The 22,619-nt window shown below is 39.7% G+C and overlaps 1 long non-coding RNA gene across 1 annotated transcript in view; it reads right to left on the bottom strand.

Moving 5' to 3' along the window:
• Positions 1-678: 678 nt before the first annotated feature.
• The window catches only part of LOC103586028, a 23,545-nt gene continuing 1,604 nt past the window's right edge, over positions 679-22,619 (bottom strand). Inside the window, exons 2-4 of the long non-coding RNA XR_550116.1 lie at positions 11,937-12,022; positions 1,554-1,620; positions 679-765 (exon numbers count right to left, since the gene is read on the bottom strand). This is a non-coding gene — a long non-coding RNA (uncharacterized LOC103586028). The remainder of the gene's footprint in view (positions 766-1,553; positions 1,621-11,936; positions 12,023-22,619) is intronic.

Genomic DNA, 22,619 nt, shown 5'->3' on the forward strand with positions numbered 1-22,619 from the left:
GACTTGACTGCATGTCTAGTTTAGTTCCTTGCCTACTCTTTATTTTTTCATCTTCCTTTTGAATGGATCATTCTTATCTGTTCTATACCAATAATCAAAGGATAAGTATAGCTTTACATGTGTTCTGTTACATATGCGGTCATTAGTTATTCACAGGATAGTATTGAATGAAGTTATTTCTAAAGGCAGTATTTTTCTTAATATATATATATAGGCTTGCATGAGCATTAACTTAGGAGGATGTGGTGAGGAAGAAAAGGGGAAAGGAGAAGAATAAGAAAAAAGGAAGCTTTCACTGAGTGTCTACATACATGGCATACATGGTGCCATACACGGGAGCCGTCGCATGCAGTTATTCATTAGAGTGCATGCGTGTGCTAAGTGCTTTCACATATCTTTTCTGATGTTGTCCTCATGGCATCACTATGAAGAAGTGATTGTTAACTTCAGGATATAAATAAGAAAAACAGGACTTACAAATTTTAAGCAACATGCCCTAGACACACAATTAGTATGGCATGAATTGGGACTCAAACCCAGGCTCTGCTTGCCAAGCAACAGCACTTTCAATGATTAAGAATAGATGTCACTGTTCACAACAGTGAGGGTTGTGACTCTGAGGAGTGAAGATTAAATCCTGGCATTTACCTCAACCAGGGCTTGAGGTCAGTAACACCTGATCACTTAGAAGTTACGATTTGGAGATGTCTCAGAGGCCAAAAAAGACTTCTCAAAAAATCACATCAGACAGGATGCCGGAAATCACTATGAAAGGATGAATACAGCGATTATTATATCAGCATGACAATACACACCTTATGTACTATAACATATTATAACAATGTGTTTCAAACTGGATAGACTAGTGACTTTCAAAAGCTGAGCATCTTTGTGTTTTTGTACTATGTATTTTAAATTTTCTATACTTAAAGTTCATTGGTTCCAAGATGTCCCTTTAAATTTGATAAATAAATGTTCTATAGATCATCTATGGGGAATTTTTCCCTCACATAATAAGGTTGGATGCGAGGCACAGTTTCATGCCCTGTAGCAGACCTTTGTTGAAAATGCCCCATCTGTTTTAGCTGCTTCCAAGTCCCAGCCTGGGATCCGCAGGTTGTGGGACTGGGATGAAGAGTGTAGTGAGTATCAGGCTACAGTTCCTAATGCTCTGGGGATAAGATTTCTTATGAAAACTGGCAGCCTTTTTGTTCTTCCTCAGCCTTTTTAACACACAGCCAGGTCTCTCAGTTTAACTGCGCCTGCTGTGGTCGTGACTGTACTTGGCTAAATTTATGCTGCTGACAACTCTCATTGAAGTGTCTCGGTGGCGCAGAGTCAGTGGGAGTTGTGTGTATATAAGCACAGGCAGCCCTTGGCCCGCTGAGTGTAATAGCATATCTGCCTTGGGAGATTATGGGTATGATATGGGTGATGCGTAATGGATAGGGCAGTCTGTGTACAAATTTCAAATGATTTGCTACACCCCTCTAGGATGGTTGCTGTCAAAAGTATTAGCACATTACACACACAACAACCACATATCATATTACCAGTGGCCCCTGCTCCTACAGAATGGCTCCTCCCACATCTGGCAGTAGGTAATTGCTTCAGGGGTACCTATTGAACACATACAAAGGAGAAAACACAGGTGAATTTTATTCTTTGAGCTCAACTGTATTAATACAGAAGGAGGAAAATACCAACCGTGTTTAATTAGCATGGACAGAAGTTCAAAGGGAATTACTTGTAAAAGATATTTGGAAGATTTAAATTTTCAGCCTGATGAGTATTTGATTTAACATACTGAAGCTGAACCAAGGGAGCATTATGTTGCTGTGTACTTGAATCAAGATCTCTCCTCAAGTCAGAGCTTCATTTTTATTGTTAATGGAAAGGTAGAAGATGTAGAAACTTCCAAACAGTGGATGATGTTTAAAACATTTATTTTTTAGCATATAGTCTACCTATGGCCTGAGAATCTACCACAGAAACTGAGGCATAGATAAATTAACATGTCCAAGGCCACATACCTGGCATATTGGCAGATCCAGGATTTAAACCTAGGCAGATCTACTTTCAGAGACCCTGTGATTAACCACTACTTAAGAGCTAATTGAAGAAACAAACATGCAACTATTCTTAACATAATCACTAGTGACATTGAAGACCCCAGAAACCCCAGAAACCCTGACATCTGTAATATTTAGTTTAATGATTGGGCAAAACTGAAAATAAAATGAAATAAATAAAATAAAATGCTAGTCAATTCATAAAGGAATAAAAGATGAAAGAGACAGACTCAAAAGCTGCCAAAAAGCCAAAACAAAATGAAATCTAATGGGGATAAACATGAGACATTCTTAAATGCAAGAAATCTCCTGTACAAGCCCCCAGATGATTGAGATCTGACTGCAGGGTATGGGGGATCTTCCCTAATGAAGGGCTCTGTTAAAGACAGTCACATGACACAGTGGACAGACACTGCCCATGGTGGCCACATAAATTCTGAGTGTTTTATTTGTTTGGGGACACTTCCTAAGAGACTCTGGCAGAGAGCTGGCTGATTAGCTCAGTTGGTTAGAGTGTGGTGTTATAAAACCAGTGTCAAGGGTTCAGATCTCTGTACCAGCCAGTACCAAAAAAGAAAAGAGAGAGAGAGAGACTCTAGCAAACCAAGGCTAACTCAGGAAAGCAAAATCTCTTGAATCCATGTCATATGGGGAACTGGGAAATTTAGCCAGTAAAACAAAAGCAGTGGACTGAGACATATAATAGTTATCTTAAATATTTGAGGGTCTATCACATGGTAAAGGGACAAGATTCAATTATATTGCCTCTGAAGACAGAAACTTACCTAATGGAAAGATGTTCCAGAGACATAGATTTTTGCTCCCATACAAGGAACAAAGCTTCCTAAAAACAAAACACCCCAAAAGTTGCAGCCTTGGGGAGAGTGAGCCCTTCCCCTTTCTCTCTTTAGGTGGCCCTGGCCAAACTGGCAGAACTGTCACACATTTAGTATACCTGCCTTGAATGTGCAACTCATGAAAAGTGTCCAGTCAGCATCCACTTGACCATCTGCCCATCTCCAGAATTCTGGGTTCAGCAGGAAGTTAGACCAATGCCCTCCATCTTCCTTCCAAAGGTAGGATTCTATGACTTTTTTATTCCATTATGGAGCCTTGAATTCCAAAGATTTTTAAAGCAGATTATCTTTTTTCTATAGATGGAGAAATATCAGAGAGCTGAGTACCCAGCCAGAATTAGAAGCGGACAATGTCTCTCCTCTCACACCAACCTTAGTGTTGTTACAGAGCAACCTAGTCCTAACCTTATTCTAGAAAATTGGTCTGGTCCCCAGTGGCCACTATATCATTTAGCTGAGAGCTTACTATCATTTCTAAGTTAATTTGTGAGTTAATTGTAAATGTCATGAAGCTCTGACATTGTAGAAAAAGGTAAATTGTTGAGATAAACCAGGGTCAGAAAAATCCAAAATTGAATAAAGTTGGTTTTTTTGTCCAGTTTTTATTAAAAAAGCACATTGGCAAGTGAAGGTTCTGGAATGTCATCACGTAAATAGCCCTGCATTCAGTGCATGCTGGATGACTCAATAAAAAAGGCTTTCCAACTCCAAGACTTCCACAACACTCCACAATGACAGCCTCAGTCGTGTTTACATCTAAATGGCTAGCCAAATGACGGAACTTTAAAAAGAAGAACTCAGTCAATGCCTGTGGTTATTTCTCAATTTGAGGGTCTAGAGGTGGTATTTAGTGTGGTTAAAATTTTATACTCTGGACACCTATACATTAAGGCTATAGGTAAAATAGTGACGTCAACTCAACACCGCTGCATGTGGCAAGCTTGAGCTTCAGGAACAGACACCTCACATTTCTCCTCCTTGCTACTTTACCTCCGTGGCGATTTCCCTCCTGGCAAGGTCAAGCCCTTAACATCAGGATTATGTTAAAAGAAAGATGAATATTTTCAAAAACTTCAAGAATTATCAGAGTTATGGGAAGTGGGGACTGCTCCTTCTTTGTAGAGGGAAAAACCTACATTTCAGTCCTAAACAATTCAAACCCCTATCAATTTCAGAGTTTTGGCCAAAAGTTCTAGAAGCATTTTTTTTTTTTTTTTTTTTTGCCCCCAATGTCTGTATTTGCCACAATCTATGTCTAATTATCCTTGGCAGCACAGTTTTCATGGTGATAATTTCACTGTCCACCATTTATTACTGACTAATACAAAATGCATTGGAAAATGGAGTTAAATCAGAGTGCTATAGTAATTTTTTAAAAAGGTGGCAGGGAGCCTTGATTTTCTAACTTCTACAAAAATAATTTTTGAGGAGTGGCAACCTGCCACATCATACACATCAGTCAGACTCTTCAGAGTGATAAAACCCATGCCTTCACTGCGAGAGATCTACGTGTTAAATGTCTTACCTAGAAAACATTATTTAGTTCCATTCATTGAAATTTTAGGGCAAGCAAGAACAGGATTTTCCTACTTGCTTTTCCCTATACTCAGACACACAGGTCAAAAGAGAAGTCAATGTTAGGCTGAAATTCCTACAATTTACAATCTCCAGTTTATGGACCAGAGCCAAAGGGCTCTTGGCTACAAAGTGTAAACAGATCATTGTTGCCTCTTAATCTGGGTAATTGGTCCCAAATGCTGTTACCACTTTTCAGATCGATGCTTTACATACTTTTTAAAGAATCTGGAACTTTTCTCCACTGGCAGGGAAAGGATTGGCGTGTAATTCGCTCTTTTCATCAGCACTAAGACTCCTATAAACAGTTAGGTGATTTCATTTGGGAGCCTGTAGACACAGGAGGCTGGGGGCCTACTGGAGAGTTCCGCTCCATTTTCCTATGTTCATCCATCTCTCATTTGCTCCTACATCCGAGCCGACTGCTGTGTGTTTACTTAACACGCACAGCTTCTGGAAGAGCTGGGCAGACCGGGCCACCTCCTAGAAGACATCAGCCGGATTTCAGAAGCAGGTCTAGGTCTCATTCCAACGTGATCTGTTCTTATCGGTATGTTCTGTGAGGGTAATACGCTGTAAGGAATTTGGCGGAAAACCAATTGTATTGTGACATCATCTTCTGAGCAAAATCATTGAAGGGTTGTGTGAAAGAATACAGCGTGGTGTTCTAGAAGGAGACCAGGCATGGGAAGGAATCATAGGGATACAGGTTGTCTAACCCTGGACAGAAAACAACCCCCCGAGCCTCTGTTTCCACATATGTAAAGTAGAGTTAGTAATATATATCTTGCAAATTCATCATGAAGATTAAATGACAGCAAATATAAAGGTTGTGAGGGCATTCCACTTATTATTTTTTATTATTTAAAGCATTTTAAAACCATATATCTAGCCTGTCTTTCTGCTTCGACCTACACTGTAGAGTTAGTAATATATATCTTGCAAATTCATCATGAAGATTAAATGACAGCAAATATAAAGGTTGTGAGGGCATTCCACTTATTATTTTTATTATTTAAAGCATTTTAAAACCATATATCTAGCCTGTCTTTCTGCTTCGACCTACACAAAGCAGCGAACAAAATTTTCTTTTCCTGTGAAATCTGTGGCTAGGGCTTCCATATTCTAAGAAAATATCTTTCATTGTGCATCTTGCAAGGCAAGGACAAAATCTAACAAAGTTCCCTTAATTTGTTTTTCTCTTAGACCTTTCTTTTTGCTTCTTTTCAACCTCCCTAGTGATATTTTTAGACACTTATTTTTCTTCTAAATATTTCTAGAATGCTATTAAGTTCTCTACTAACTATTGCTTAGCCAAGTTATACTTTTTAGTTCTTTCGATTTTTTTCTCCGTTTCAATCTTGCACCCTGTCATTTTTATACTTCCTTTCTTTACATTCTACATGGTTTATCTCTATCTCTTTAGCACTAAGACATCCTACATATAATGTAGTTTTCCACATGGAAACACAACAAAAGCTTATGGAAGATTTGGGAAACCAACTCCCTTCTCACTTCTGGGATAAGAAGATTAGACAAGAATAAGCTTTCTCTACTTTGACTTTTACCATTAAATTTATTAAATTTACTACTGGACTCAGTAGTTTAAAAATGGGAAAATATCCCTCCCATTCATGGTCTGTATCAATTTGTTTTTCAACTAACATTATAATCATATTTTCTCTATTTCTAGAGAAAATAATTCTACATGGTTTATCTCTATCTCTTTAGCACTAAGACATCCTACATATAATGTAGTTTTCCACATGGAAACACAGCAAAGGCTTATGGAAGATTTGGGAAACCAACTCCCTTCTCACTTCTGGGATAAGAAGATTAGACAAGAATAAGCTTTCTCTACTTTGACTTTTATCATTAAATTTATTAAATTTACTACTGGACTCAGTAGTTTAAAAATGGGAAAATATCCCTCCCATTCATGATCTGTATCAATTTGTTTTTCAACTAACATTATAATCATATTTTCTCTATTTCTAGAGAAAATAATCATATTTTCTCTGAGGCAGTAAGACATTGTACAGAGATTCCAGAACCATACATCCTGGGGTTCAACCACTTTTATGAGCAGTGTAACCTTGGGCAAGTTATGTAACTTCCCTGTGCCTAGTTTCCCTCATCTGCAAAATGGAAACAATAACGTTTGCTTGGTACTGTTATGGTAAACTAGACTGAGTTGATACATGTAAAGTTCTTAGACCAGTGCCTAATTATAATAAGTACTCAAGAAATATTAGTAACATTTCATTCACGCTCTTCTTAAAAAAAAAAAAAAAAACCTAGCTATATTTAACAATCCAAAGACTGACAATTTGCCCTCTCTATCGCTCATATGTGGTCATCCTTCCACGTACATCATTGAAAATTTGCTTCATATACTGTTGTCTCCTACATTCAGAACATTACAGAAAATTTGAAATAAGACAAAACAACAATTCCAAAAACATCTTCTAGTTCTCTCTTCTCAACCCTTTATCTCTATTCATCATTAGCTAAACTGGGATGAGAGTTTTATTATGAATGCAAAATGCAGCCTTTGTTTATCCCAAAGGTAGTGAGTCTGGGTTAGGTTTGGGAAAACCTGGTTTGAATTTTAGGTGAACCTCCTTTCTACTCTCAAATGCCAAGAGAGGATTTATAGTTTCAGGTGGATATCAAATGAAATTTGGTAAGTTCATCCGAGTTTTACTTCGAGTTTGTCATTTGAATGAGCTCAAATTTCATACAGCCTAATCCTTATATTTACAGTTTTTCTGCCATTTTCACCTCAGTTGATTAAAAAAATTTTAAGAAAAAATTGAGACATACTGTTTCATATGTGAACAAATTGCAATATAATAGAATGCATGAATTCCTTTGTCTCAATAATAAATAATTATGAGAAAAGTAACGTATTTTTTTGGTAACATGCTTTAATGAGTCAAGCTGTTTTTGCAGAATATTCTCCTTTATTTACTATTGCGTTTATTTGCCATGAAATTCTAAATTGACCAAAAGATAATTAGAAAAATTGTCTATTGCTATGAACACTTAAAGATCTGCATTGCATCATCTTTTATCCCTGGCTCAGTTAAACAGACTCTAAAATCAAATTTGTGTAATTTAAGCTTTCTCCATTTTTGCAGAAGTCAGAAGCCCAGACTTTAAGCTAGCTAATTTTCTCAAATTATATGCTAGAGGTTTAGGAAGATTTAAAGGTATATCGTTTATGTCAAAATGATAGGTTCACAGTTTGTGATTGATGATCTTGTACCTATAACTGTTGTATGCCCATTAGATAAAGGGGCCTTCTGGGATGAGATTAGACAAAAGTAAGCTTAGAGAAATTTCTAAATCCTACGTTTGTAGAGATGTAGGTAACATGCTCCCAGTTTTTGTTTGATTATATGACAAAATAATATTAGATAACTTACATATAGAGATTAATGTATCAATGAACTGTGAAGAGTTATTTGCCTAAAACTGCATTTTTCACTTCAACAGTGAAGTGGAAGCTTTGTAGTTACATTATACCAAATATCTACTTTTTAATTTAACTAAGCAAAGTTATTCTAGGATAATTTTTTTCTTAAGGAATGTACACTATATAAAATTCCCCCCAAATACTGCTAATACCTTTTCATAAGTCGACTACATTTCATACAACTTAAACAATTAAAACATGAAAACACAAAAAAGTTATGGGTTTTTTCTTCTTCCAATTTGTAGTCCCAAAACTACTGCTGATAAAAATAAACATTATAACATCTTTGAGAATCTCAAAGAACCCTGGTCAAGATTTTTTTGGCTAGAAAAGAAAGCAGTTTTGATATTCAAAAATTTGGCCTCCCTTAGTCAATCCCCAAAAGGGAAAAATCAGCTAATCTTAGCAAGATGGTAAATTTAAGTGATTCTGTAATCTAACTTAGTCCTCAATCATATTTTAAAATATGATCAAACAGTAGGGACTGGGAAAAGACACGAAGTTTCAAAAATAACTCAAAATAGAAAAGTCAAGCATTTCTTTAAGAGGCTTTTATTTCTAAATTAGATTATGAATAGCATCTTACTGAAAAATAGCAGCATAGTTTGTGCTGGCACGTTCCACTTAATGGCAACAACAACAAAAGTTCACTGAATGTATTCTCCTACCAGATCATTTAAAACAGTACTAAACATCAGATTTTTGTTGGTCAAGCATTCCAGGTGTCATCCTAGAGAGCAAGCCAGCTAGTTGTGGACACATCTATACACAGGCATTAACATTCATGCAACATATAAATCTGCACGCATGTGCACACACATGCATATGCACACACAAACATATATACACAAAACCTGACCAGCCTCTGCTCTGGGTCCTTGATAACTCTGGCATATTGTAAACCCTGGAAAGAATTTTAATCTACATGGTTTGAAAATAGGGGCCTTTTAAATATGCTGCATACAATTTGTGATGGTCATCTCTAAAATGCTGCTCCATTATCCTTTCCCATTTGGAATGAATGAGGCTAATTAATTTCAGGCCATACTTGATGAGGTCAGCACCATACGAGGGGTGCGTGCTAGACATTGCTAATCTCTTTCAGCTGAGAGTGATGAATTAAAGATGAAGCATGCCTTTGCAGGCCTAATTTAGAATGTATATCAAAAAACCTACAGCAAATAATACTATACCCTACAACAAAGGAAAACTTGTTCTCTCAGGCTCCCTGAGTTGTGTTGATTTTAAAGACATTTTCAGTCCTCTTTGGAATTCCAGCTGTGGATGAGTGAACCATATCAAGAAAATCAAGCCATCTCTCACACACGGCCATGTGGACAAAAAGTGGGATTAAAGGAAAGAAAGAAGAAAACAAAAACAAAATACAACAATCAGGATTTGATCCCTTGTATATAAAAATTCCACCTACCCATTAGGCATTTTTTCCAGAGCTACCAGACAAACAAAGATCCCAAATTAGCAATACCTGTATTCAAGCAATGACCACCCAGCTCTGCTGGGACATTTTAAAGCAACATGCTAAATGAGGCAGCCTTTGTTTTTAAAGCAGATAATCCTAATGAGGCTCATTAAGTTTTTCCATGTCTCTATTTTGAAAGCCAATAGAGATTGACCAGGTAGATAATGTGATACCTTTTATGAAGCCAAGGAAGAAATTGTAATACAGATACCTCCAGGCCAAAATGTTCTTATGAAAGTTTATGTTAAGCCAACTTCTTACTTGTGAAAGTTGGGTAGTACTTGCTGATCTAAACTCTAAAGAAAAGAAATAATTAGTCATAATTTCACAAAGATGATTATTACAAGTCCCTATGGGTGGCAAGGAAGGTTGGTTAGCCTAGAGACTGGAGAAGATATCTTACAAAAAGTGTTTTAGCATATCTAGCAGAAGAAATACTGACAGGTTATTCTAATGCACTGGAATTTCCAACTGTTGGCCACAATAGCTCCTGACTTTGTATCCCAGTAGCCCTCATTAGGACAAAGCTGCTTCAAATTAGGTCCAATCTACATGCTGAATCAATCTTTCATCCCTTTGATTCCTTCTGAAAATATTTATATTTCTTAATAATGCACATTTTGTCTTGCAAAATCTGATTAAACGCAAACAGGGGTTCCCAAAGCAGGCAATGTGTGTGGAAGGGTGATTTGGGACAGGAAAAAGAGAGAGCGAGAGAGAAATATGGGTTTTTGCCCATTGAGGAACCATCAGAGAACATAAATCTAGCAATTTTGGTTATAGAAGCATCAGATGAAGTTTGTAATAAATACAGATTAGAGTATTATTGTGATCTAATGGAGATTACAGAATATTCTTATTATTGTGTGATTGTCCATTGCAGGTTCAACTATTTGGCTGATTAGCTTAATAAATTTTATGAAAAATTATTGTGGGAGAGAATTAGGAAAATTTCATTTTACAACCAGTAATAATCCACACGATGTATCACTTCCTAAAACAGGGAAATAGTTATAACAGAAATATGACCAGATAATCTAAAGAATGTTTATCGTTGAGGAAAGAGCACAGCGTAAAGGAGATGTTGTGGTGGGTTGGGAGGATTCCTGGTTTGGGAGGCAAAGAGACAGGGGTCCAGTTTCAACTGTGTCACCAATCAGGTAGGTGACCCTGAGTAAGTCCTCTAACCTCTGAAGACCCCAGGATTTTCTCCTTGCTTTTACCTAGAAAATAAGGGAGGTAAAGGTTTTCTTGCAGGTTTTTAATTCCATGGTTTTCTAAAGAATCACCATTGTTTTAAATACTCAGTGATTTCTGGAGGCATGAGAAAGAAAATGGAGACCTTATCTAATGCTGAGCTTCCTCAACGCCAGTCTCACCTCCTTGGAGACAGCTGTTTCTTCTCTGTTCCCCTCTTCTTTCCTCATAAAACATAAGTGAGAGAAGCACCCAAGAGCAATGTCCTTGGCCCAACCACCCAATTTTAAAGATGAGAAAATAAAGGCCAAGGAGGTTGAAGTTATCTACTTAGTAACTGGTAAAGCTAGAATTTACACCCACGTCTTCTGATGTATTTTCAAACCGGGGCTTATTCCACCATGAAGCACTGCCTCTGAGTCTAAGGGACTTTTATATTCCAAAAATAAGTGAGATTTCTTGTGACCATTCAGTACAATTCAAGACTCCTTGCAAGTGGAAACAGGAACACAGAATAGGGCAGTGGCTTTGAATTCACACTTCCTGGATTTGGATAACATGTCCCCAACTTTTAGCAATGTGATCTTCAGGCAGATCCCTAAGCTCCATAAGTCTCATTTTGTTTTGTTCCCATTTTTTTCCCCCTCTTGGATGATGGAAATAGTAGCAGCACCTATCTCAAAGATTTGTATAGAGATTAAATAATCTAACATATGTAAATGTTCACCATAGTTCTAGTACTTAGTATATTTTAGCTGCTATAATTATCATCATTTTCTTCTTCTTTATTTACATAATTACTTGAAATGAAAAAATCCTGAAAAGAACCTAGGAGAGATAAGTTCAAATTCTGACTGTACTCCTATTAGCTTCACGACCTCAGACAACTCTCTGAGCCTCAGTTTACTCATCAGCAAAATGGGAATTCAAAATATCTGCTATACAGGATTTCAGTAAAAATCTAACAAGTCATTCATGCAAAAATGCTTTTTACACAGGTAGGATCTTATAAAAACATAAGGATTAATAGTTTTATTAGAACATTATTATTCCTGGTTGGAAAGCCTCTGGATGCTTAGAGCTGTTTAACAGGTAACAGGAAGAGATAATGCCACTGTTTTGCTTCTCAAATAAATAAACTTAAAAATTAGATGTATAAAACATCATTACACTATAAAAGAATAAATGCATGTCCTCAATTATCCCTGCCATCCTTTTAATCTTATTGTACTATTTCTACCTAAACTGGCAGTTCTCTTATACTGTTATCTTACCAGAGCATTAGATGACTATCAGGTCGCAGGGATTAGGACAGCAAACCCACTCTCTTCTTTGCCTTCCAAGTAAAGGAGAGAAAAATCTAAAAGAAAAAGGACACATTTTATGAAATACTAAATGGTGACCTCCAAGAAGTTTTCATATCCTTATTAAAATACTGTCAAAGTTGGTATTGACCAGCTGTCCATTGTGTGTGAACTTAAAAATATATTCATTACTGAGATACAATAATTTTGTTTAAGCTAAAAAGCATCATGGGATGGGGAATTGTTTTGTGAGAGGGATCATTAAAGCATTGGGACCTAAAGGTGTATGTCTATTTTTAAAAGAAATTTTCTGATTGCAGATAACTTCTCAATTTGATTTAGTGTCGAACGATAGTGATGGGGTTGATAAGTGAGCATTCATCGGTAATTCATCTTGTGCTGGTAGAAATTTACAGCAAAGCAGTGCTTTCCCAACAGTGACAAGCCCTATTAATCTTCTTCAGACACATTTCAATAGGTGTTCCCATCTGCGGCCAACATCTAAACACTCTGGCATCACTGGTGACTTGAAGACACCTTCATTTCAAGTTACACTAGTGAAAATGTGATACTAGATTGTACTCTTATTTTTTAGCCTAATTCTCCCTCTTCATTCAATTAGCCTTTCTTGCCTGAATTTTCTGCTCATGTGTAACATTTCCCAGGGAGAGCTCTCAAAGATTTGGTTTCTCAGAGATGCCCAATGTCCCCAAGGTTAGCAACTAACAACTTTTTTACAAATTAAAATTTGCATAGATTCCAGTTCTGACAGTCATTGGTCTCTGATTGTATATGTCTTTAGAAAGTAGAATCTGCTCGAATAAAGCCTGCCTGTGCATTGAGAGAGCTGAGGAAAAGGGGAAGGCTATAAAATCCATTTGTGTTCATATTCAAAATGCAATTTATTATTCTGAATCATGATGTTAAATTTCAGTATGGGGGATACTGGGGAAAGGAGAGGCAATTAGGAGAAGAGGGTGGTGAAAAGAAGCCCAGTGTTCAAACAGTCACTTTTCCCAATATATTCAGTCCATTGGATGAGATTCCTCTCCTGTCCTTTTGTATCCAATGGAGGAACGCTTGTTAGGGAGGGAAATAAAATAATCAGTTTAGGAATAGATTATTTCACTTATATTGCCTTTATTCTACCAGCAGCATGATCAAGCTGGCTGTAAGTTGAGTGTAGGTGAAAAAATATGGAGGGGGTATTTGATTTTGGATTGAACCTAAGTGCTTTTTTGTGGCATTTTCAACCTCATAATGGGTTTGGTCTTGCAAAGAAATTGGATTTGAACAGTATTTTTCCTGTGCACTTTAGAAATCTTTCAAAAGAGAACTCTCTGACACATTCTCATTTTGGAAGGGTTAGATACATCTGCATATGGATGGAATTTTTTTTAACTTCACTGAACATTTTTTTGTCATATGTGATCTGAAAAAACATATATACATACACACACACACACACACACACATATATAGGCACTCTCTGTGTGTGCATGAGCACTTACATGCGTTACTGTGTGTGTGTGCATATATACGTTAAAGATTTGCATTCTCAAAAATGTTTCTTTCCTTCACACAATTTTTCACAATGATCATTTGAGTTTGTTATAGATCTCAATAACCTTATTGTAGGCAGCAAGTTTAAATGTACCATATTAATAACTTGTTATCCAAGACAAATTAAGTCCTTATGTGTCAAAAGCACTCGGCACTGGATTATCTACAAGACAAGTATTTATTGAATAAATGTTGAGTCCAATTTCATTTTAATGTGACTGACTGTATGTTTCAGCCTCTTAGACAGAGATAAAAACACTCAGACCTATAACTGTGTTGCAACATTACACCTAACTTGTCTATTTCTATTATTGTCTCTTAACTTAGAATATGGAAAGAAGGTCTTTTTTCTTTTCTTTTTTTTTTTTTTTTGGGGGTTGTTGTTCTGAAGGGTAAGGGGAGAGATAGAAAAACGGCTGGCATTCAGCCTAAAGAGAAATCATTGAAACAAATTAATCCTATGCCGTTTAAATTGACATGGTAATCCATCATCAGAGAAGGCGAACTCTGAAAGCAATCTAGAATCTGCCCTGCTCTTTCACTGGCCCTGGAGGCACAAAGACAGATAGTAAAGGAAGGAGGGGGGAAATCATAAAAGTTAGGAATGCCTTAGAAAAGAATAAAATGGCTTATATCAGTTCTCACTGTCTTGCCTCTGCAACCCTCCTTTGGAAAGGAGAGGTTAACTTTCAACAGTTGCTTTCCCAAGTTTAACTCAAAGTGGTAGGTCTCTGGAGTTGAACTCCAAAAGTCTGCCTCCTTCCCCAGGCTGCCAAGCTCCTGGCTCCAGTCTAACCATTGCCTGCCGTGTTTAAAAAGTTGACCAACTGGGAGCTTTGGCAGGACCCACGGTTACACAGAAACTTTCCCAAAGTGGTAAGGGGCTTCTTTTGTGGGGTTTAGGATTTAGGTTTGTTTTTGTTTTGTTTTGTTTGTTGTTGTTTTGGGATTTTTGGTGGGGGAGAGTGGAAGGGAATATTTTTCTTTCTTTTTTTTTTTTTCTCCTATAATCATTTCAGTTTGTACTAGATGGAAAAGCATGTTACTATAATTTTTAAAAGAAGTCTTTTGTAATGTCCCTAAAAACTGAGGCAATTCAACATGCCTTATCATTTTTCTGTCTTTTATTTTGGACGCTTATTTTTCAAATCTCCCTTCACTTTAGAAAGCCTGCAATGATGTGTTGTTAAAACTTGCTTTAAGATTCAAAAATTACATATAAAACTGAAACGTCTCACCTTAGTAGATAGTTAAGATGAAAAAAACCCTTAAGAGTTCCCTTGTAAATACAATGTGTCTGTATGTCCAACACACTAAATCCTAAGAATTGTTTTTCTCTTTAGCTAACATATGTAATTTTTTGTTTGTTTGAAGGAGGAGGGGGCATTTTGCACAATGGCACCTCCTTATTATTGTCTAGACATACAAATTTGAACACAAAAGTGAATATTATTTTTCAACTTAATAATGCATTCTGCTACAAAGGCAAAACACTTTGAATTTTTTTTAATTTCAAAAATTCACTCTGTTAGCAAATAAAGCATATGAAGACAAAAACCCAAATACCTTAGTACCAAAGGCAAGAAGGCAGAATAACATAAATATAAACCATATCCAACAGCTGCCCTATTTTAATTTATTTGGGATACAGTTTCTTCTAGTTTATTAAGAAAACTTTGTATGCTATTGAAACTTCAGAATAAACATCGCACCTCTTTTCTATAGTAAGGATTTTTATTTACTGGCTTTTAAAAGGGAGTGGATAATTCTTGCATACTGACTAATGCTTTTTAAAGTACATAAGCATAAAAGACAAATTAAGAGCATTTGTAGGTAAACAGGAAAAGAGAGTTAAAGGTTCTTATATTAAATATTCATCCACAGCCATGCAAGTTGAAGTTTTAAGAGTTGTTAGGAAAGAAGAACAGGTTTAGGTGTTTGTTTTTAAGAGAACCTGGGGGACTGAAATAGCAGCTCTTCAGTAACTGAACAACCAATTGCACTTTCTGAAAAAGATCTGATGCCTTTGAATTTGATTTAAATGTATGTACAATGTAGACTTTAGCAAATAATTTAAAAAGCCATTAAATTAACCAAAATCACATGAAAAGAAAATCAATGAGTAAATAAGCATAAGTTTTTATTGCTCAGAGAAGACTATGAAGAAAAATATCTTTTAAAAACCCCCATTGCTTAAATTTTACAATCCTAGCTTTTAAAAATTACTTGGTAATGTGGCAACAAAGTACAAGTAAAATGAAAACTTGAATCATATCTCTAGAAGTAAATACATACATTATTAACATGCATTCTGCAAAGAAATGGCATTCCCTAATTTTTTAACTTCTTCTTTCTAACATGTGATGTGATGTGGTCCTGTCAAAAAAAAAAAAAAAACAATGTGACATTTTTCACTGAAGTCAATATTCTCTTCCTTTAATGTTTTCAGTGTTATTTAACTATTTAAAGTGACATCACCTCAATCAATTTACCTCGGTCAAGTACACAAGAATTTCTTGAATGAGGTTGATTGATTTATTTTTAAAAATTTAATAGATAGATAGGAAAAATAGTTTTCTTTACCCTGTATTCAAAATAAAAAGACCAGTGTAAATTTTATCGAAATGATACACTTTCTACATTCTCAAGCTAGTACTTCTATGGCCAAGAAGCTGAATATGATGTTAAGTAGCCATTTTCTAATTCTGTACAAAAGTTATATATTTATTTTTAACATGTACCTTCAACATTTCAAGAAATCAGCATTTTAAAAGGAAAAATGAGGTTGGTAATGTAATTAATTAAATGTTTTCTAAATTCATGCATAATATTTCTCTATAATGGCAGTGTGTCTGTCTCCATCTACTTGCTTCTCTAATTATATGCTTTATATTGTAACTGTTAGGGGGGGGAAAGCCTTCTAAAAACCTGTAGAACAGAAATTCCTCCTTAAATTATTTTTCTCCTGAAATTTACCTTGAGTTTGTGGTTAAAGGAAATCAAATCAAATAAATTCTCTTTGTTGTTCTGCTTGTAGTTTAAGTACACAGATGCAGCTAATTAACAATATTAATTTATCTGGATATTTGTCTTTCTAACACCTTCACTTTTAAATGACTGGCACTTGATATTATTTGATTAATGCTTTTTTGTTGTTGTTGTTGTTGTTGTTGTACCAAAAATTCGGAGTCATTTTAGAGATTTTATTAGCAGGTTCTTGAGGAAGAGAAAAATATAAAATCAAACAATCATTCTAACTCTGTCCACTTCTAAATAAGAACTGATGTCCACATGGCTTTAGATGTATTTAGAACTTTCTTAGCAGGAGGTGCCGTGCAATATAATATTAATAATAAAAGCATGTATATCCCACATCAGGCTTGGTTATATGGGCAGAGAGTCCCCTTATGCCATTATCCCTAGCTAGAGTCTATTCTCCTTTAATTCTTCAGTCCATTGAAAAGTAAAATGGAGTAGCATATCCCTGAATTTTTCTATAAATGTATTAGGTAAAAGATACTTATCTTTTGTTTAAGTGCCCTGCCAAAGATACAAAATGGAAAATTGATGTTTTTACTTTGAAGTGTCTTTCTGTGAGTTTGCAAGCCACAATACTTTACCCTTACAAAGTTGCTTCAGCTTGTATCTCAACAATAGTGATTCCAAGGAGCTCATTCAAAACTCTTTTTTGCACTGCTTTCTGCCAGACTCCAGGAATATACGCATGAGTGACAGCCTCTATCTGATGCTCGAGTATATGAAACTTTAATCCATCAAGAAACTTCTCACACCATTAGAATATATACACATCCATGTGCATACACCTTCCTGCACATGACTATCGTTTAACCACACATTAATATGGCACCAGGTTTGAAGCCAGTAGAATATATATTTCTAATCTCATCTAGATTTTATGGCTATAATCTGGCTACTGACAAAATTCTGTGTTAGCCCTTATTTAAATGAGCGAAGCTAAACTATGTGTTGTTGTTGTTGTTGTTTTAGTTTTCAACACTCCACCCCAATAATCTACTCTTATATACATTTTAGAAATATTTTTTAAAGTAAACTGTGTGGTCAGTTAAAGAGAAGAAAATATTTCACTACATTATACTTTCTTGTCCCCTAAAGTCCATTTCCATGGACTGTGCTGCATTGATGGATGAGACTGTTGTCTCTCTCAATGGAAACCCGATTTCATAGCAAGGGTGGAGATGGGGAGGATCAGTGAAGGGCAGAGAGCTCTAAAATCCTTGCAACTAGAGTGAATTTACTCTTTTCGCCTCCCTCCCTCCCTCTCTTCCTAACTGGCTTTCTTTTTACTACAGCCCCTTTTGGTAGATTAGTGTAGTTAACCTTCGCTCTGGCCAAGACCAAGAAGGGTTAATGGAGACCCGGCTCCTGACACCCTCCAGGTCAGCGATGCTTGTGAGCTTCCAACGCAGGAATTAGAGGATTACCCGGGAAGGAATTCGAGGAACCGATCGCCTCACACCTGAACACATCGCTAAGCAGGGCAACCTGAACTGAATCCCTCAAACTGCCAAGAAAACCGAGCAATAGGGGTGGAGAGAGGCGGGGGGAACCTTTCTGAATGAATGAATGAATGAATGAATGAATGAATGTAGCAAGTTATCAGTTTCTTCAAAAAGAGCAGTAAAGGGTGAGGAGCGGGAAAAGGAAGAACAAAAAAATTCTCCCCTCTCCTCACCTTCCGCGCCTCCTTTTCCCCTCGAAATTAGTGCCTACTTGATTATTTGCAGCTGTTTCGAACCACAAGATTTGTTCACAGTAGCAAGCGAGACTCGCGCTTCGGAAAATGAAAAGCCATTTTCGCGCCAGGACTTTGCTGGTTGAGGTTGGGGAGAAGGTTTTGCTGTCTCTCCCAGCAAACTTCCCTCCAGAGCCTTGCTAACTTCACCAAGCGCAGCAAGCCTTTACACCTCCGCCACTTCAGCTCCTGGTACCCAGCCTGGGGGGCGGGGAGGGGGGAGCAGGTGTGTTTCCATCGCTGGGGAGTGGTCTGACAACCCCAAAGCTGATTTCCTGACCTGGCGAGAACGGAGAGATCCTGGGGGTTCGCTGGTGTATGTCGCCCTGCCCCCTGCCTTTCTCCTCGGCCTCAGATGTCGTTCCACCTGCCCAAGAGCCGAGCTGTAAACCTGGAATCCACTCGCCCTGCGGTCCCCAGCGGGTTCCGCCACCCGGTGGCCACCCTAGACACCGGGTGGGTGAGAGGGAAAGCCGGCTAGCAGTGTCAGGACACTGGATCCTCTTAAAAATATTAAAGGAGATGAGGAGCAGCTATTTATCAAGGAGAAAGTTCGGGGGTATTGAGGATCGCGGCTGGGAGGAGCCCCCGAAATGCCAGGGGGGAGAAATGCTACCCGTTTGGGCCACACCTTTACTCCCTGAGTCTGCCTGGAGAGACCGCGTGTGGGGGAACGTGCCGGCGTCCCCGCGCCGCGCCTGCGATCAACTCCGGTGGCCAGATAGCCACTGCCGCTTGCGGCGTCGAGCCCGTGGCTCCCAAGCCCTCGGCCCGGCGGCGGCCGGCACAGTCGTCAGCCGGCGCAGTCCCCGCGAAGGCGGGCCCCCGCGGACTCCCTGCCGCTGGCTGCACCCTCGCGTCTCCCGTCGAGGAGGGAGGGACAGAGGCCTGCGCCGGGGATCTCCCAGGCGGTGGCCGGACCGCCCCCGTGAGGCTTGCTCCCCCTTCTCAGCCTCGCCAAATCCCTGAAAGCCTCGTCCCCCTTCGTCACCCCGGGGGCTTCTAATCACTCTGTATCGATTTCCCTAACTCTTTTCATCCTGTTGAAGACACATCTTAAAACACTCCAGCCCGGAGTGTGCTCTGGGCTTTATCCACACTAATAAAATGATTTACCCTTCTCTCTGCGCTCTCCTCACAGGGAAAATCGTTCGAGCCCCGGTTATTTGTGTGTGATCAGTAAATATTTAGTGCGGTGACATCCTCAGCTAGGCTTCGGATCGATTCGGGGCCCACCGGGAGGTGCGCACGGTCCAGGCGGGGCCGCGCCGAGCACGCCGAGGGGGCTCCTCCCGCCCTCGCTGCCGGTCGCTGATTTACGGCCTCTGCAACCAGCAGAAGAGGGGCTAAAGCGAGCCTGGAAAATTGGCTTTTCAACCTTTTTACTTTTGACATTCAGCCACTTCCCTAGGCCCTCCTTCTCGCCCCCACTCATCCCTCCCCGCCCCCAAGGGTGCCCCGTGCGCCCCGCGAGCCTTTCTGGAGGCAGCGTGCCGCGCTCGCGCCCCTGTGGCCGCGGGACCACCTATCACAGCCCTGCGCCGTCGCCGGGAGGCCCGGCCCCTGCTCTGGGGGTCGTCTCCTTGGGGGAGAGATGCTCTCCGCCCGCCCACACCTCCGAGGGCGGAAAGTGGGTGGAGAAGCTCAGAGCAGCGTTCGCGGGACGGGTAGCCGCTGTCCTCGCTACCCTTTCTCCGACCTGCGGCCCTTCCGCTACTCCAGCGGCCGGTCCTCGACGCCGCTTGGGCGGACGGCGTCGGCTGAGAACTTTACTTTGCTCGCAGAGAAGCTTTCTTTTCCTTAGATGAGAAAACGCGTGTTATCTTGGAGGTGTTGGGAGGGGGCCTCCTGACCCGATCTTGGCTGCCAGAGGGATTTGGCGTGGCAATGTCGGTGTCTCCTGCAACCCCTTTCCCTCCAGGCCTGCCTAGGGCTCACTCTATTTCATTATTGCAGGGCCACACCCTGAATTTGGGACCCCGGCCAGTGGGCCCGACCTGGAGTGTGGCACGGTCTCGCTGCGTCCTACGGGACTCGCCACCTGGGACTGCTGCGTTGCCCCAGTAGGATGTGAGGGATACCACCCCTTGGGTTCCACCGCTCTTAGGCTAAGGGCGCTGGCCTGAAAGTCTCCAACACTGCCGTTCACCTGTCACCTGGGGCCAGGGCCTTTGCAATTCCCCTGGGGCCCCAAAAGGAAGGTGCGTGACCTTGAGGGGCCCACAACACCCCTCCCAAATGCTACCACCCTCTCCTTTGTCCGACACGTGATTTTCTAAACCGCCTTATCTGGAGACTATACCTTTATACTAATGCATACTTAATTGGTCCGTCTTGACTGTCCATATAAAACAATTTAATTAGGGTGCTTTCTTGCTTTGGAGAGCAAAGAAAAAAATCTGCCCAGTGCTTATTGTATTTAGCACCAATACAGGCAGAAAATGTAGCACAAGTTTTTGGTTGAAAGAGCACCTCTGTGCCCATTGAAGGGCGTTGATCCGAAAAGACAGAAAGGACAAGTAAAATCGATTTGAAGCGACCCTCTCTGTCCCTTTCACACCATTCAGAAACTCCATTCCTTCTAAGACAAAGACTAGCGCCTTGGGAATTCTCAGGGGAAAAGAGGAGTACAGCCCCACGAGCCTAGGGCACTTTTTAAAAATCTTCAATATTCCACTTAAAACCGGGGCTCAGTACTATGCCCTGTGTGTAGGTTTCACAGGCAACTCCTCCGGAGTGCTAGGCAGTACGACTGACACCCATTCCTTTGCCAGCTTGGCCTTCTGGCCAGGCCAGGCGGGCTCAGTACTATGCCCTGTGTGTAGGTTTCACAGGCAACTCCTCCGAAGTGCTAGGCAGTACGACTGACACCCATTCCTTTGCCAGCTTGGCCTTCTGGCCAGGCCAGGACAGCCTTTAGGGTTAGTGCAGCCCTCACCTTTGACCCCAGAGATCTGAGTGGCTGCCAGCACTACAACTCTTTGGCCAAAGTTAAACGACAACAAATATTTCTCTACTCCCAAACCTAGTTCTGGTTCGGCAGCCTGAGCCACTTACCACCTCCATCCCCAACTTTATTTCTTTTTCTTTTGCAATTAACTGCCCTAGCCATCTCCGAAGGAGGGAATTTAAGTTGTCAGGGTTATGGTGAGTGGCCTGGTCTAACTGGTCCTCCATTAGGAACTCCCAATGCCAGGTTATCCTACAGGCGCCCAGGCTGGAAGAAGCATCATCGATCAGACCTGCCAGGAAAGGGAGGAGGGGGAGGAGGGGAGAGGAGGGCAGGGGAGAGGAGAGGCCGGGTTGTGATCACCTTCACCTGCGCTGAGCCCGTCCTCCCTGTTCAACTATCCCTGACCTTCTGCTGGGGTTGAAGGGGGAGGGGGTGAAAGGGAGGGGGCACCCCCCCAGTTACACAAGTGGCCTCCTTCTACTAAGAATGAGTTCACCACCTCCCCAGAGGAGCTTCATCATCCATCCACTCGGTATAACTGATGAGACAAACCGCAAGGAAAAACTTCTGTAGCCCATATTTATGGTATTAATGAATAGTTAAAAAAAGATTTACACTTCTTATGATCAATATTCTGAGTTATTTTGCTCAAAGTATATAATTACAGTGTCTTCAGAGTTTTCATCATTGTTTGAGGTGGCAAAACCATTTGTAATTTTCATTAGCCAGTAAACATGTAATTAACAGTCAGCACTGTGTTTAACTTAATTCCTGTTTAAGACAAGGACAAGAAGCAGCCGAAGAGCGTTAGTTCCATTTGTCAAGTCTGACATACATCTTACCATAACAGTTTCCTAAAATAAAAGATCCGTGTTTCCCCCATTATTCTTCTCTTAAAACAAAACAGAACAAAAAATTTCATTAGTTAAAACTGTATTAAACTGCAAGAGGCAGCATAGTTTATTCTCAATTTTTACTAGTTACTGTATTCCTGCTTCCTTCATTCGTTTGGGGGAGTGGATAAAGGGAGGGGGTGCATTAAGCATTCATAATCTGAAGGCATGAAATGGGGAACCCCTCCCCCCAGAAGAAATAGATTTCCTCCTCAGGAAAGTTCTAGAATGGGGACCGGAAGAGGGAGGCACAAATCCACAGGGGGAAGGGAGAAAATGACTTGGGGGAATTTGAGTTAAAAGTAGAAAATGAGGATTCCAACGGATTCCTAGGAAAAATGTTGCCCTCCTGTCTCAAGTTCTATCTTTGATCCAGGACGAGGGGAGCCTGTCTGCCAGTCTGTGAGGCTGCTGCTTTTTCCCCCTCCTCTCCTACCTCTGTTTTTTTTTTTTTTTTTTTTTTTTTTCCC

The sequence above is a fragment of the Galeopterus variegatus genome, unplaced genomic scaffold (assembly GCF_000696425.1).
Source record: "Galeopterus variegatus unplaced genomic scaffold, G_variegatus-3.0.2 Scaffold298, whole genome shotgun sequence".
Classification (NCBI taxonomy): Eukaryota; Metazoa; Chordata; class Mammalia; order Dermoptera; family Cynocephalidae; genus Galeopterus; species Galeopterus variegatus.